This window comes from Netta rufina, assembly GCF_964035555.1.
Source record: "Netta rufina genome assembly, chromosome: 19".
Taxonomy (NCBI): Eukaryota; Metazoa; Chordata; class Aves; order Anseriformes; family Anatidae; genus Netta; species Netta rufina.
This window is the reverse complement of record NC_140143.1, coordinates 6,532,556-6,546,164: the sequence shown is the minus strand read 5'-3', so window position 1 is coordinate 6,546,164 and position 13,609 is coordinate 6,532,556. Positions and strand designations below refer to the sequence as shown.

The 13,609-nt window shown below is 41.0% G+C and overlaps 1 protein-coding gene across 2 annotated transcripts in view; it reads left to right on the top strand.

The window, feature by feature from the left end:
• Positions 1-1,881: 1,881 nt before the first annotated feature.
• Positions 1,882-13,609, top strand: part of TEX2 (testis expressed 2) — a 49,178-nt gene continuing 37,450 nt past the window's right edge. The window contains exon 1 of one of the 2 annotated variants that reach the window (XM_084298712.1): positions 1,882-2,006. The gene's annotated coding sequence lies outside the window, so the exon portion shown is untranslated. The remainder of the gene's footprint in view (positions 2,007-13,609) is intronic. The other variant, XM_084298713.1, reaches the window with a different exon arrangement.

Here is a 13,609-nt window from a genome sequence, read left to right as displayed (position 1 = left end):
TCAGAGACACTTCCTTTTTTCATCTGACTGGGATTTGCCTTCAGAAGAGGACTCCCAAGTGGCCAGGTGCACTGTGAAGCTGAGGCAGGTAGCAAAGCTCACATCTCATTTTCCCTAGATGCTGGCTCCAGCCTTTGCTCAGGCTTTATTCCTCTGTGGAAGAAGCCTCTGCTGAGCACCCAACTTCAGATGCAAAACTTTTTCTCTTGAGGTCACACCTTTTAGACTGTGAGTTGGCTAAATTAGGTGCAGACAGAGGGTAGAAAAAGCTTCAAAACTTCTTGTGAATTGCTTACAGTTTAACACAGCTGAAAAACAAGACATTGGTCACAATTTCAGTTGTAGCCTCTGTTCCTACAGAGAAAACCTGCTATTAAGAAAACAACCATTATCTTATCTTCATACTCTGGAAACACTAACACCAGCTCTGTATAATGATTCAAAGGTCTGCCTATTTACTATGAGAGCTATAAAAAGAAACCTATCCTAGATGATTAAATACACTTTTACATGTGTTTAAAACATAATAGTCTTTTAAACTTAAAAAAATGACCACATAAGAATGGATGGAGTAATGATCATAATTCATTTTCACAAGTGTTGAATTGGCCTTGAAATGTAAAGAGAAAAGCAGTAGGAGAGTTATCTACACCTACTTTTGAATTAGACTGCAAAACCTACTAACTACCACGTGCCTGGTGTAATGCCTAGAATGGGAAACCAAGCCCTGACTGTGATACAGCTAGAGATAAGATAGTATTTAAAAAATGATATTGTATATTAAAATATTTGGAGCTAGTTTGGAGCAATTTGAATTCTGCTCACATATTCCACTGCATGTTGGCTAGTAAATAAATTAATTTTCATCATCACCACATAAAGTATCATAAAGTTGAACACTGGTATGAAATAAAGAGACTCAGAAAGATCTCATTAACAGTTTTCAAAAGCAAGAACAATGATGTAAAGGGTAAAAGCAGTGGCAAGGCTGTAATATTTTATGGCATGAGACCATTATGAGAACAAAAACCTTTTGACAGAGGGAATCAACTTTTTTTTTTTTTTTTTTTTTTTTTTTTTTCCTGTCTGCTGCAAACTGGCAAATACAAAGCGTAAATAAAACAACCTCTGACATGGTACATTTCCTAGGGTAACTGCCTATTTTTTTATTTATTTTTTGATAATGGACCTTTTTTGGCCATTTGTATAATGTTTTGATACCAAAGCACTTTATTTTGTCAGCTTGCATATGCATTTCCTGCAGGTAGTGTCTGCTTCTATGAAGCGATGTGGTCGGAGATTACAGGGGTAAAAATTTATCTGCAAAACCACCACATACAGTTTACAAGAAAAACCCAAAGCAAACAGAACATTCTCCAGAACTGGCTGCTTATAAACCTGGTCACCACAGACACAAGCAAGAGGAATTAACAGGTTTTTCTTAACACCGGTGGAAGGAAACATGGCCCGCACTGGAGCATCGAGGCCAGCGTGGCTGATGGCCTTCGCTCAGCGCGTTGCTCCCAAACTCAGCCTCCTTTCCATCGAGGCACTTGTCAGAGATGTTTTCCAAGTGACTGGGCGAAGGAAATCATTTTATAGTCCCTGCGTTGGTCATCCAGTTTCCTCTGAGCGGCTCCTCGTTTCGGGGAGGCATTTCCTTGTGTCATCGCTCACCGCCTGACTCAAACTTTGCGAGCGGGCTGAGGCGATCCCTCCCTCCCGGGGGTCCCTGCCTCGGCCGACCCCATCCCTCCCCTCACACCCACCTCTCCCCTTCCACCCTCCCCAGGCCTCAGCCCGCCTCGCTCCGCCCGCGGCGGGCCCTCTCCCCGCTCCGCCCCTCAGCCCGGTGCTGCGGCGGCGGCTCCGGCAGGCCCGGCCCCCCGCGGGGCCCGGATTGGCGGTGCCGGGCAGCCCCGCCGCCTCTCCTCCCCTCGCCGCCGCCCGGCGCGGGCCGGGGGCCGCCGGGGCCGCGCCGGGCAGTGCCATGAGCCGCGGGTAAGGTAAGGCTGAGGCGCAGGGCGGGCCCCGCCGCGCCGCCTCGGCCCGCCGCCGGGCTCCGCGCCGCGGCCGCCGGGGCTGGAAGCGCTGCCACCGCCTCACCCGCGGTGTCCGCGGGGCTGTGGGCACGGCGGGGGGACGGGGCGGCCGGCGGTGAGGGGAGGCGGGCAGGGCAGGGCCTAGGGCACGGCGGAGGCGGCGCCCGCTGAGGTGGCCGTGAGGGGACCGACCCTGAGGGGACCGACCCGCTGGGCTCCCCTCAAGGAGCCGGCCTGAGGAGCCCCGGGGCTCGGGCAGCCTCTGGGGCCGCTCAGGGTGAGTGGTGCCCGGCTCGGGGCTGGCCGCACCGCCCGGGGTTTGAGGCGTTTATTTTTACCGTTGGGCAAGGTTCGGCGGGCTGGAGTTACTTCCCGCTTACATCAGTGTAACTGAGATACAAAAATTTGGCCGCGGTGGGATGTGCAGCTTGGCATGGGCGCTGCTGGAGTGGAAGGGAGAGCTGAAAAACAAGCAGCGGAGGAAACTGATGTTTATTCTTGATGGAAGGCGAGGGGAGGATTTTTAATATGCTCTTGGTAGCAAAAGAAGAGAGATTTTCTGTCACACAAATTTGTTTCCCTTTTCTTCTCCTAGGTGTCAGCTTTTTCAGTTTTTGATTCTCTTTTAATTGTCAGTGTGACTGTATTTTACCCCTCCATTGCAGCTCAGTGCCCAACTGTTTACAGTGTCAATTCGGCATGTGCTGAAGTTCCTTCTAGACGTCTGTGCTCAACTTCTTGGTGATGTGTATCTGTCAGCAGATGTCTTAAGGAACTCCTCCCATAGCCCATCATTTAGGGGACTTTAGTATGCAACTCGATTTAATTTAAACTTTTGTAACTTTCATATTGAAACTGCAAGGTAAATTAGTGTAAGATTTCACTGCTCTAAGACTATATTCTGTTAAGATGCTTTGTCATACTCCTCTGTCTTCACACAACTCCTCTTTCAAGAGGTTCTCGCCTGCATAAGTCAGGAAAAACAAGACAGGCTCACAGTCTAAGGGGCATATTTTTTTACAGGAAAATGTAGCTGTATTTGGAATTTTAAAATAACTCTATTTTCCTAATCTCTGAATAAAATTCAGGCAGCGTGATTGAGTACCTGCTATTAATTTTCTCTGAATTGAAAATGTGCTAAATTGGAGGTAAAAGCAGTTTAAGTGGAGCAAAGAAAGTAAACTGACGTTTTTGATGTTAGAATTGACTTTTAAAGACTCGTTTTCTTTTTTAATGTATGAGAGGTTACCGTTCGGATTGACTTCAAAGCTGATCCAACAAGCTGCTCTGTTGTGGGTGGCACGTTTTTAATATCCCAAGTAGGTGCTGATGTGTGTGGTAGTGTTTCCAAGTAGGGTTGAGTAAAGTGCTTTCTCTTCTGAGCTAAAGACCAAGAAGATAATCCTGTGTTCAAAGATGTCTCTTACTGAACTCTGCTAGGCTGCTGTACCGTATAGCCTGTGCATTGTATTACTAAGCTGAGTGTACATCCCTTGTAAACTTTGCAAAGAACTTCTTTAAATGACCTGTGTTACCTTATTTCAGAAAAAAATCTCTTCATGAAATCCAAAGTGAGAACTTGAAAGAGGACACAGCCCAATGAAGTACTTTTCTTAATTGCTTACTTCTTTTACTTTGGATAATAACACAATTTAGTAGTTTGAAGTACTAATAACAAATGCTTAATTCTTTGTAAGTAAGTAAACTCTAAGACAACTACGTTACAAACTAAAGAACGTGAAGCTTGAAACCTAGGCGGAATATATAATACCAATAATCTCTCTTTCATGGTAGAAGTGTAAATAAAACAATGGGAGATGGTGAAACTTATCTAGTAACAAGAGAGAAAGTAAAAGGGATAAACTTAAAGTCATGTAGCTAGAAGAGTGAAGATGTATATTTGAACACCGTGTTAGCTGATAGATGTGGGGATTGTGCTGCTCTAACCTCACCTTTCTGTGCTAACTGAACCTAATCCTTTAGATGAAATCAGAGTAAAGAAATCTCTTGTGGCATGCCTGAGAGGCCACCAACCTTACATTGTGCGAGATGGACAGACAAGCAGGCATGAGCATAGCAGTGAATATGTACGTATGTAAAGGCACATTTCCTGTGCTGTTGTTCCCCAGTCCTGTTCTTTGTGCCATATTGAGGACCAAGCTTGAGCCTGTTATGGCCCATGAGCTAGGTAACTTGTGTAGTGGAGCTGGTGGAGCTGGCAATACCAGCCTAGCGGTGGAAGAAGGATAATGCTTGTTTATTTGAGTAAAATGTAAGTTTCAAAAGAATGAAAAAGAGGTTGGGTAAATTCTGGTCATACACACATGGAATATCCAGAGATTTAAGTGACTTTGTCTTCTTTTCCATTGGCAAGCTAGAAATGTTTATATCAGATATTCACCATGAATAGTAGTGTTAACTCAGTGTGCTTTGAAACATTTATCCTTGAATAAAGGCATCGTGTTCTAGAAGTCCTTACTGCCCTAAATGAATCAATTAGATGACAACGTGTGTTGGGAAAGAGGAGCGTAATGTAGGCTGAGAGGTTAGAGAAGTAACAATAAGAGTTAATACTGTGAGCCTTCATGAGTGCACACTTGGTATTAGAAAAGGCATAATATATTCAGAATAGAAATCAGCTCTGGAAATGCATAAGGATGTCATGTGTGCCCAATAAAGGGGATGAACAATGACTTTTCTTACTCTAGGTAATGTAAAGTAGACACTAGAAAGGGTATGTTGTGATTTCAGGGGGAAAGACGGTGGCAATGTGAAAAATAGAGAGAATAATACTGTGTGTCAGGACTGATGAAGAATGCAGCACTTAAGGGGCAAATGAGGGAGTTAAGTAAGGCGGTGTTGGCTTTGTGCCGGCAATACAGTGAAAGACCTGCTCAGAGAAAAGCCTCCCTATGAATTTGTCTGAGTTCTTATGTACTTTCTCTCATATTGGTGGTGCAAGAACTCTGAAGGTCAGAACCAGCCTTGCAATGCTGTGTGCAATTAGCCCTGTTCCTGGTGTCCTCTCCTTGATACAAGGGTTGAAGTTGGCCATGTTTTGAGCAGGGCTTCTCTGTGGGCTTGTATGTGCAAAATCTTTTTCTTTGCGGGCTGGAATGGAAACAGCAAACAGAAGATGGGTGCAATCTGGGAACAATTTTTCTGAATCCAGCTGATTTTTCTGATCCACAATCATGGCCTGAGGGAAAAGGAGTTTTCACATTTAGGGAGCAAAAGCAGAACTGCAAAGTACAGTGTTGTCTGTTCCTCAGAAACCTCTCTCTAGTGAAAGAGCAACATTTATGGCTTTTAGAGGTACCATAGTGAATAGTGAGAGCTTTAGGATTATCAGTTAGAGTTCTTCATTCTGTGTTTATTCCTTCAGTGTACTGATGCATATCATTATGGTACATGTAAAGATGTTTTTGTTTGCTGATTTAAAAAAAAAAAAGTGTACTACTCCATTATTTTATAGAGGATTGTGGTTCAGATCCACAAAGTAAAGGGTCTGCTTTTCTTTCTAAAACAAATTGAATTCAACTTCTTTTATCGATGTGTTAGACAGAATCCCAATTACAGAGTCATAAAAATATATAACTCAATGTTCATGTCAGAGTTGTGAATTGTCTCTTCTTAGACAGTTTAACGTGTTTTGTTTTTTTTAAGCTTCTGTTAGCATGTCAAACCCCAAAACTTGGAGGCAGAAAGTTAATGATTATTGGTCAAGATCCCATGAAGATTGCACACCAAATGGCCGTTCTCTTTGTGTGCCTGTTCCCTGGGAGTGTTGTGAGGACGGAGGTTTAAGCACCTGAAGAGTTAATGTGTCTGTATCTTTTTCTTTGAAAGATCTGGAGGTGAATGCAATTGGCTGGATTTGGGCCAAGTTGTGCACGGTGTGTCCCAAAGTACCTACTTAATTGGCAAATGAAATGTGAAGTCTTTTAAGGTGATATTTAGGCTCTTTCACACAAGTCCTTTATTGGAGTAATTTTGTATTAGAGGCTGCCATGTACTAACTTAGTTTGAGTTCTGAGCGTGCTTCCAGAGCAAAAGGCCCCCCTTTGGCAAGCATAGTAGCAGTATGCCCGGTGTAGTATGAGACTTCCAATCAGACCAGTTCTGTAGCATGCTGTTTGCCTGTGTTGCTGTTCCTATGCCCTCTGCCTTCTCTCTAGTTTTCTGCTGTGGAGCAAGGCTGTTACAGTAATGAATTATTTGGGATCTCCAGGGCAATGGAGGTGTCCCTTTTTAGACCTGATTAACAGATGCATTGCAATTTCTTTAGTGGAGTCCTTGATGACCAGTATCTCTGGGAAATAAAAAACGAGTGTCTTAAGTTGAAATTGCTCAATTAAGGCATCTGAGAGGAGTTGCCTCAAAACTTCCTGTTAGCCAAAGCCACTCCCAAGCCCGTTGGAAGTCTTGGGGAAGGAGCAGAGGAGCAAGTTTTGACAACAGTGGGTTAGAGTGGCTGAAACATCTGCGGGGTAAGTTTTCAGGGTAAGTTTTGCGGGTGTTTTTTCTTCCTGCTTTGCCCTCTGCAAGAAGAGGAGAGGTTCTGAAGTGTCAGATTATTTACAGTTGTCTTTATTCTGTGGGTACACAGAACTATTGTCTCTAATTAAGCCTATTGTTAATGTTTGGAAAGAGTTGAGAATATCGTAGTGGAAAAGGGCATATTCTCTGGTCATCTTGCCTTCCCGCTCGCCAAAGTTCCTAGCTCTCTGTTTATTGACTTTCTCTCCTATCTATTTTAACTCTGCTGTCTCCAAACAGCAAAGTATGTTGTTCTGCTGTGCAAAGACCAAATCAATACATAGCAGAGTGGTTAAGTTAGTATTCTAGAAGACAAGAGGACTGACAGACAAGGAATAACAGAAGATCGATAAGACATAGTGAACAGTGGTGTTTTCCCATAAAGGCCAAAAGGGTAGCACAAATGAATCGTTGTGTGAACCAGGCTTTAATATTCATTACCTAGTGTCTCTGTGGTTTATAAACTGTTATGCTCTCTGACCCCACTGGTGTTGGATGACAGAAAATAACCAAGGGATGTCCCTTGGTGCTGGTGAAAGCTTTGGGTGTCCTGGACTGCTTATCATGTCAATGCAGGGTTCTTGTCCTTAAGCTGTGAGAAGATGGGACAGTCAAGCTTAAAAGAAGATCTCTTTTAAGAGTATGGAAATGCATATTCAGGAATTAGGACACTCTTCAAAAGGATCTGTTTGAGTCCTAAAAATCGCTTTATTAGGTTTTAGTAGCTTATGCAGAGGAGAGCTCTAAGACTCTAGAATTTACTCTGGATTTCATATGTTCTGTTTAAATTAACTTCAGATCTATCTATCTATCTATCTATCTATCTATCTATATAAAAAAAGCAAAACATATGTATGAACCAGTCTACTGTCACCTTTGACACTGGAGATGTCAAAGCAGATTGAAACATGTAACTAACCTGTTATGAGCTGTAATGAAGTTATGATCTGAAATTAAATAGCTGCAGAAATAATTTTGTGTCACTGCAAGTCACGATTAAGATTGGGCTCATAAAACAGACATTTTTATTTCCTCTAACGTAGCCCAAAGAATAAGGCTTCTCTGAGAGGAAGAGCGATAGCCATGCTGACACTTGTACAGGGGCAGTTTGGTTAGGGAGCAGTGCCCACCGCGTGATACTCAGCAGACAGTGAAAGCTCTTGTCTAGGTTTAGCACTCTGTCTCTCGGCGTGTAGCTGTTGTGTTGAACCTGTCTGCCCGTGGTTGTGCTGCATTTCAGAGTATCCTCTGGTCGAGGCTGGGAAGGCTGGTCTGGCATCCAGGCCACACAATTCCTGTAGCACCTTTCCTGCCTACAGGTCACCTCCCACTTCATGTTCCTGTCTTGTGCCCCCAAAGCATCAGATGCAAGGTGAAGACTTCTGCTCTGGCTGCCTTCAAAACTGGTCATTTCCATTCTGCTTGCTTAACACGTATCTGTGGTTCCTGTTGCTTGGAGGGGCTTTACTTTCTGTCCCAATACTCTTGTGTAATGCTTGGGGTTGAATGCATAAATAAATGTTTTGGTGGTAAATGAAGTGATCCATATGTTGCTTCTCATTTCCTTACTGCTGAAGTTTGATAAGGCTTATCTTTGTAAGACTTTCTCAGTAGCAGTTCATTTTATTTTTTTTTTGTCTAATTGCTTTCACAATTATTCGTTTTCAGTTTGCCTTGAAGTATTAAACGAATGAATTGGGAAAAGGAGGAAGAAATAAGGAGAGATAATCCTAAATGTCTGTCAGCTCAAAAGCGTGCTAGTTAATAAAGGCTTTGTCAGGTCCTTAATAAACTTTCTGAACAAATGCATGGCAACTCTTGTAGTTTTATGAAAATGATCAAATTGCTACTGTTCTATTTATCTGTTACTTTTGTGAATAACAAGAAGTGTAGATGGAGAAAGGAGACCAGCTGTGCATGCAAACCATCTCCTGTTTTGTAATTCCAGTTATTCCATTTACAACAGGCCTAGGTTTTCAGGATGCTGTAACACTGTCTAGAGGTTAGACCGAAGAAATGTGCCTGACACTTCTAGAAAAGTTCATGGACTTTGAGAGTATCTGAAAATATTAATTTAGGAGTGTTTTGTATTTAAAAGCATGAAATGTTAGGTTGTATAGACCTTGGTTTCTTCTGTCACACAGTTTTGAGAGGTGGTTGCTAGCTCTTTGTGAGTATTGAACAGATACTATATACACTTCATTTCCGAGCTGGGACAATGTTTCAGTTTCATTTTTAGTAGTCAGATTTTTAAAATTCTAGCTAGATATTTTTTTATTCTTTCTACCAAACTAAAACTTAATTAAAATGATAAAAATGAGGAAATCACTGGACTGTAGTAAGAGTGTTGTTTTAGTACTTTACTTTCCCAGTGTATATTCTTTTTAAAATCTGCTTCTTGCATCCAGGTGTCACGAGCAGCATATTTAGCAATGGAAGTGCTATGGGTTAACTGTAGATTTCCTTCCAGTGTGAGCAGTGGCTTTTCAGGCCTCTCCCTCCAGCACCCTAGCCAAGTAAGTGCAGATTTGTGAGATACATTCAGATGTCACGCTAGGAAAGCTGTTGAGAAGGCATTGCCAGTTACGGTCTAACTTCAAGTCCTTCATGGAGCTTAGGGGAATTTCTGAGGGGGATGTAGAGGCTGTTCCGTGGTTTAATGGAGAGCAGTTTGCCTCTCTGGGTGGTGATGAATGCAAGGTGAGAAGATTTCCATTTCACATCTAGATTTTGAGTTCACTGGTTTTATTTTTTTTTCAGTTTCCCCAAAAGAGCAACCAGTCCAGTCTGTGAAGTTGTAATAATATATAGCATGGCAGAGGCAGCACGTTAGAGATGAGTGCAGCTTCCTCATACTCCAGTCATCAACTGTTTTGTCACCCTATCCTGGAAGACAACTGCAGCTGCCACCCATGCTTGGCTTCTTTGACTTGACCTCTCATTAATTAAAGGCCTCACTTAAACAACTACACCCCTGATGTATGGTGATGTATGAGGAAGAGAGTACGTATGCACTCACTGAATTATTAACGTTGTATGTAATTTAGAGCTTGTATAGCTGATTGACTCTATTTAACGAAGAACATGTGGTAGATTTATTAAGCATGTGTATATCTATATATACATAAAAAAACCCACAACATCACCATGTGTCTGAAATTAGAATCTCCTGCATAATACTATAATTGAAGAAGGCAGGATATGGCTAAAAGACAGTTATTTCCCATTGCCCTTTTGAATCCATCTGGTGGTTTTTGCTGTTCTTTTATCTCCCAGCAAATCGAGACCTTAACGTTGATGACCTAAAATTAATTTCCTTGAAGCTACGTTAATGACACTTCCCTTTCTATGAGCACGCATGCACAAAATGTAACCCACATACAGGGGTATGAATTAGTTCTTACGTATTTTATTAAGCAGTTGAGACTATAGATGTTATTTCTGGCTGGGATACTAGAAACTTTTACAGTGCTGAAGGCATTTGCAGCTTTTGCTAGACAAACATATCGATGTTAGTAACTGTTTATGAAATAGCAAATATCATGGGCTGATACAGAGATGATTTTAGTCCTTTTTTACATGGAAGTAACTGCGAGGAAGAGTGAAAGTAGAGAGCCTCCATGAGTACTAGTTGAATTTAGACTGGAGCTGGGGTTCTTCTTAGCTATTTATTTATTTATTAAAAAAAAAAGCTACTTCCTTCATATTGCAGTATGATTTCAGCAGGCAACCATGGAATCAGGCACTGACCTGCTACCCTTTCCATTTTCAGCCTATGGGTTTGTCAAATGGGATTCCTGGAGACAACTACCTCAATTAACTTTTCCAAAAGTAAGATCTGCCTGTATGATTTACAGCCCCATATGTAGCTGGTCAGAAACTAGTATGTGCATCTCAGGTGTAAAGAGACCTGGGGGAATGATTTCACTTCCAGATGTTGTCCTGTTAACCTAGGTCTACTTTCCACTAAGATAAGGACCTATGTCTGTGTCTGCATGCTGTATGAGTGAATTATGCCAGATAGGAACAAATAATTGCTTTCTGAGCTGAAAGAAAATGAGTAATGGCTGTCTGTAGTGCTTCCTGCATTATTGATCATTGGAAGCTACTTTTCACCAAAGGCAGTGAGAACATTTTCCAAGGAGTGCTGAAAACTTTTTAAGAAAATATTAACGAACCTGAGCCTTTTAGAAAGCTTTGATTTGTACTCTAAGTTCATGGCCAGATTCATGCTGTGGTAGACTTATGCTGATGGAAGAAAGAGGAAAACTCTGTTCCTGTTCTTCCCAATCATATTTTGTTTACTTCTTTTGAGACTCTTCACATGACAAATCATCCTTCTAAGGGTGTTACCAGTACCCACATTTTTGACAGAGAAAAACAGAGTAGGAAGGATCCTCTTATGCTTTTGTTGTGCAGGGGTGTGAACAAAAGGGCTTTGAGGTATGCGAAGATGTCAGTTTGTCATCACAGCGTACTCATTTTTTTCCTTATGACAAATACGGTGTATTTATATCTGCTTTTCTATAATATGATCCTGTTAATTCAGATTACTTGCAGAATTGTTTTTCATGTATCATCTGCCATGGTTTCTTTGCAATTAAGATGAAAAAAATTGTGGGAGGTGCACATCATTTTCTGACTCAGTTGATTTCAATAAGAATCAAGCCTGTAAAACAGCTGTTAAGGTCAGGCAATCTGTAATTGACCTATAATATGTTGAAATTAAAATGTATCACAGTTTTTTGGGAATACAAATTACCCAAATCACGATTTTGGAAGGGAAAAAAAAAAGAGCTAATACATTAAGCTGAGCCGTTAACTATTGCACTGTTATGTATCTAATATAAGAAATGGAAGAGAATGCAAATCAAGCTGGTGACTTTGATTTTTAGTGTCCTGTTTTTGGCAGTGATCTCTTTCATGTTCTAGAGAACAAAGTCCAGGGAAGATTCATGCCAACTTCTGTCGATTCATTAGGTGACATCTTGAAACATCTAGAGTTATAAATACTATGTGAAAAATAGGAAAATGCATATTTAAATGGGAACACAAATATGAATGCTTCTGAATACTTTTACTTCTTTTGCCTTAAATACTTTTGCCAAAGTTGTCAAGTATTTGAGTGTACTGTAATTGAATGGCTAGGAATTGTATGGATGTTTCAGTCCTGTGCACCTGAGGGTTTTTTGTCCGTTGTAGTCCAGTATTTTTAATCATAAAATGTTTAAACCACTCTTTAATGCAAAATTAATATTTGAGAGACTCTACTGAAATATATCTAGCAGTTGCATGGCCCTAGAAGGTTTTTGTCAAGCTGAAACAAGGCCCCTTATGTCTTGATAGTTCAGCTGGGAAAGTCTGGGTTGTCTGTCCTAATGCTTTTAACGGAGTTTTGCTTTATATCTTTGCTTGTCAAGGTTTGACTGTATTTCTGTGTTGGGTGGATTGTTTTTATTATTTGCCTTCCACACAGGCAGAAAATCAGCTTATTAGGGCTATCTGGGTTCTGTTTCAATTTTTTCATAGTCTTGGGAAAATTTTCACATCTTGGACGTTTTCCTACCCTCACCACTCTGTACTGTGTCCTCCAGCTGGAAAGCTGCAGTGCTGCTGAACTTCTGCATTTTAGTTTCTAGGTACTTGGATTGAACATAAGTCTGAATGAAATGAAATGAAATGAATGTTGCCTGAAGCAGAGAGAGATGCCTGATACTTGCCAATTATGCGCAAAGTTTGACATTTTGTTTTCCTGATATTCTTGGGAAGAGGCTTCTTCAGGGTTGACTTTGCATTTTATTAACCTTCTACAGATCTTTCTATGAATTAGAAGATAAAAGAATTTAAAGCATAGAAGGTGTTGTTGGTAGCTTATGATTTCTGCACACTTCTTGTTAGAAAGAGATTAAGTGATTCTTCAGCTGTTTCAACTCAGTCTGGTTCTTAGTCTTTGCTGTTGCCCTTATAATAAGTTAGTGATTCTATGTGGGCATACTTGTTCAAAGCACTATGTGAGTGCTAATCTTCACCCTCTTTATAATACTGAAACTCAACATGTTTACCTGCTCAGGTCCTTCAAAGAAGTCTGGAAATTAGTCTATAAACCATTTCCTTCCAAAATGAGATCACAAAGAACTTTTTTTTTTTTGGTCATGTGGTGCTGATTCACATTTCTTGCCTTTGCAGGTTCCAGGTAGCACGAATAGCTGCTAATACCCGTCTTCATTAATTGTTCATTAAATTCAGTGGGAGGCGAGGCTACTCAATGGGTGGCATAGTAGAGCTATTTGCAAGACTAACTCTCTTAACAGTAATACCTGAAGTGGCAGAAACAATTCAAAAAGCAGTAATCTTGCAGAAATTTGGGTTTAGTCTGACTAAATTTTGGGATTAGTTACTTCTGAATTACCTTTAGCCCACCACTTCTGAAACTCTCAATTGCAATTCTCAAAAGACTTGATGGTAAGATGCAAGTTGCTGTTTAGTGACCCTTTCCTGAGCTTTTCTGTCTTTTGGACCTTCCAGTGATTACACTTTCAAACTTCTGAGAAATTCTGTACTGTTCTATCTGGAATTAATTTTTTTTTGTTTTGCATTTATCAAAGATGCTTTTAGTTTTCCTTAGGAAGATGAGACGGAAGTGAGCTTGTGTAACCAACTCTACCAATTATTCTCTATTTTAATGGCTGTAGCTTGCTATTTATTTTTGGGTTAGTTAATTTTCTTATGTTGAGTACCTTTGTAGTTGTGTGTGAATACTTGTTTATTTGTAGAAGATTTCTAAGATAGATGAAGCTCTCCTTCTTCCCATAGAAAATGTAAGCTTTCTGAAAGAAGCCTTAGTTATTTTCTTTTTTTTTTTTTTTTTGCCAATTGCCTGGGGATTTGCCCTTTAGAAGTTGAAAAAATACCACCAAAGCTGGAGGATGAGAGAGATCAGAACCAGATAATCCTCAGATAATGACTACATTGTGCTTGGGGCATGCTGAGGTCCTAGGCATGTGAAGGCATCTACATTTCTGTGTGGA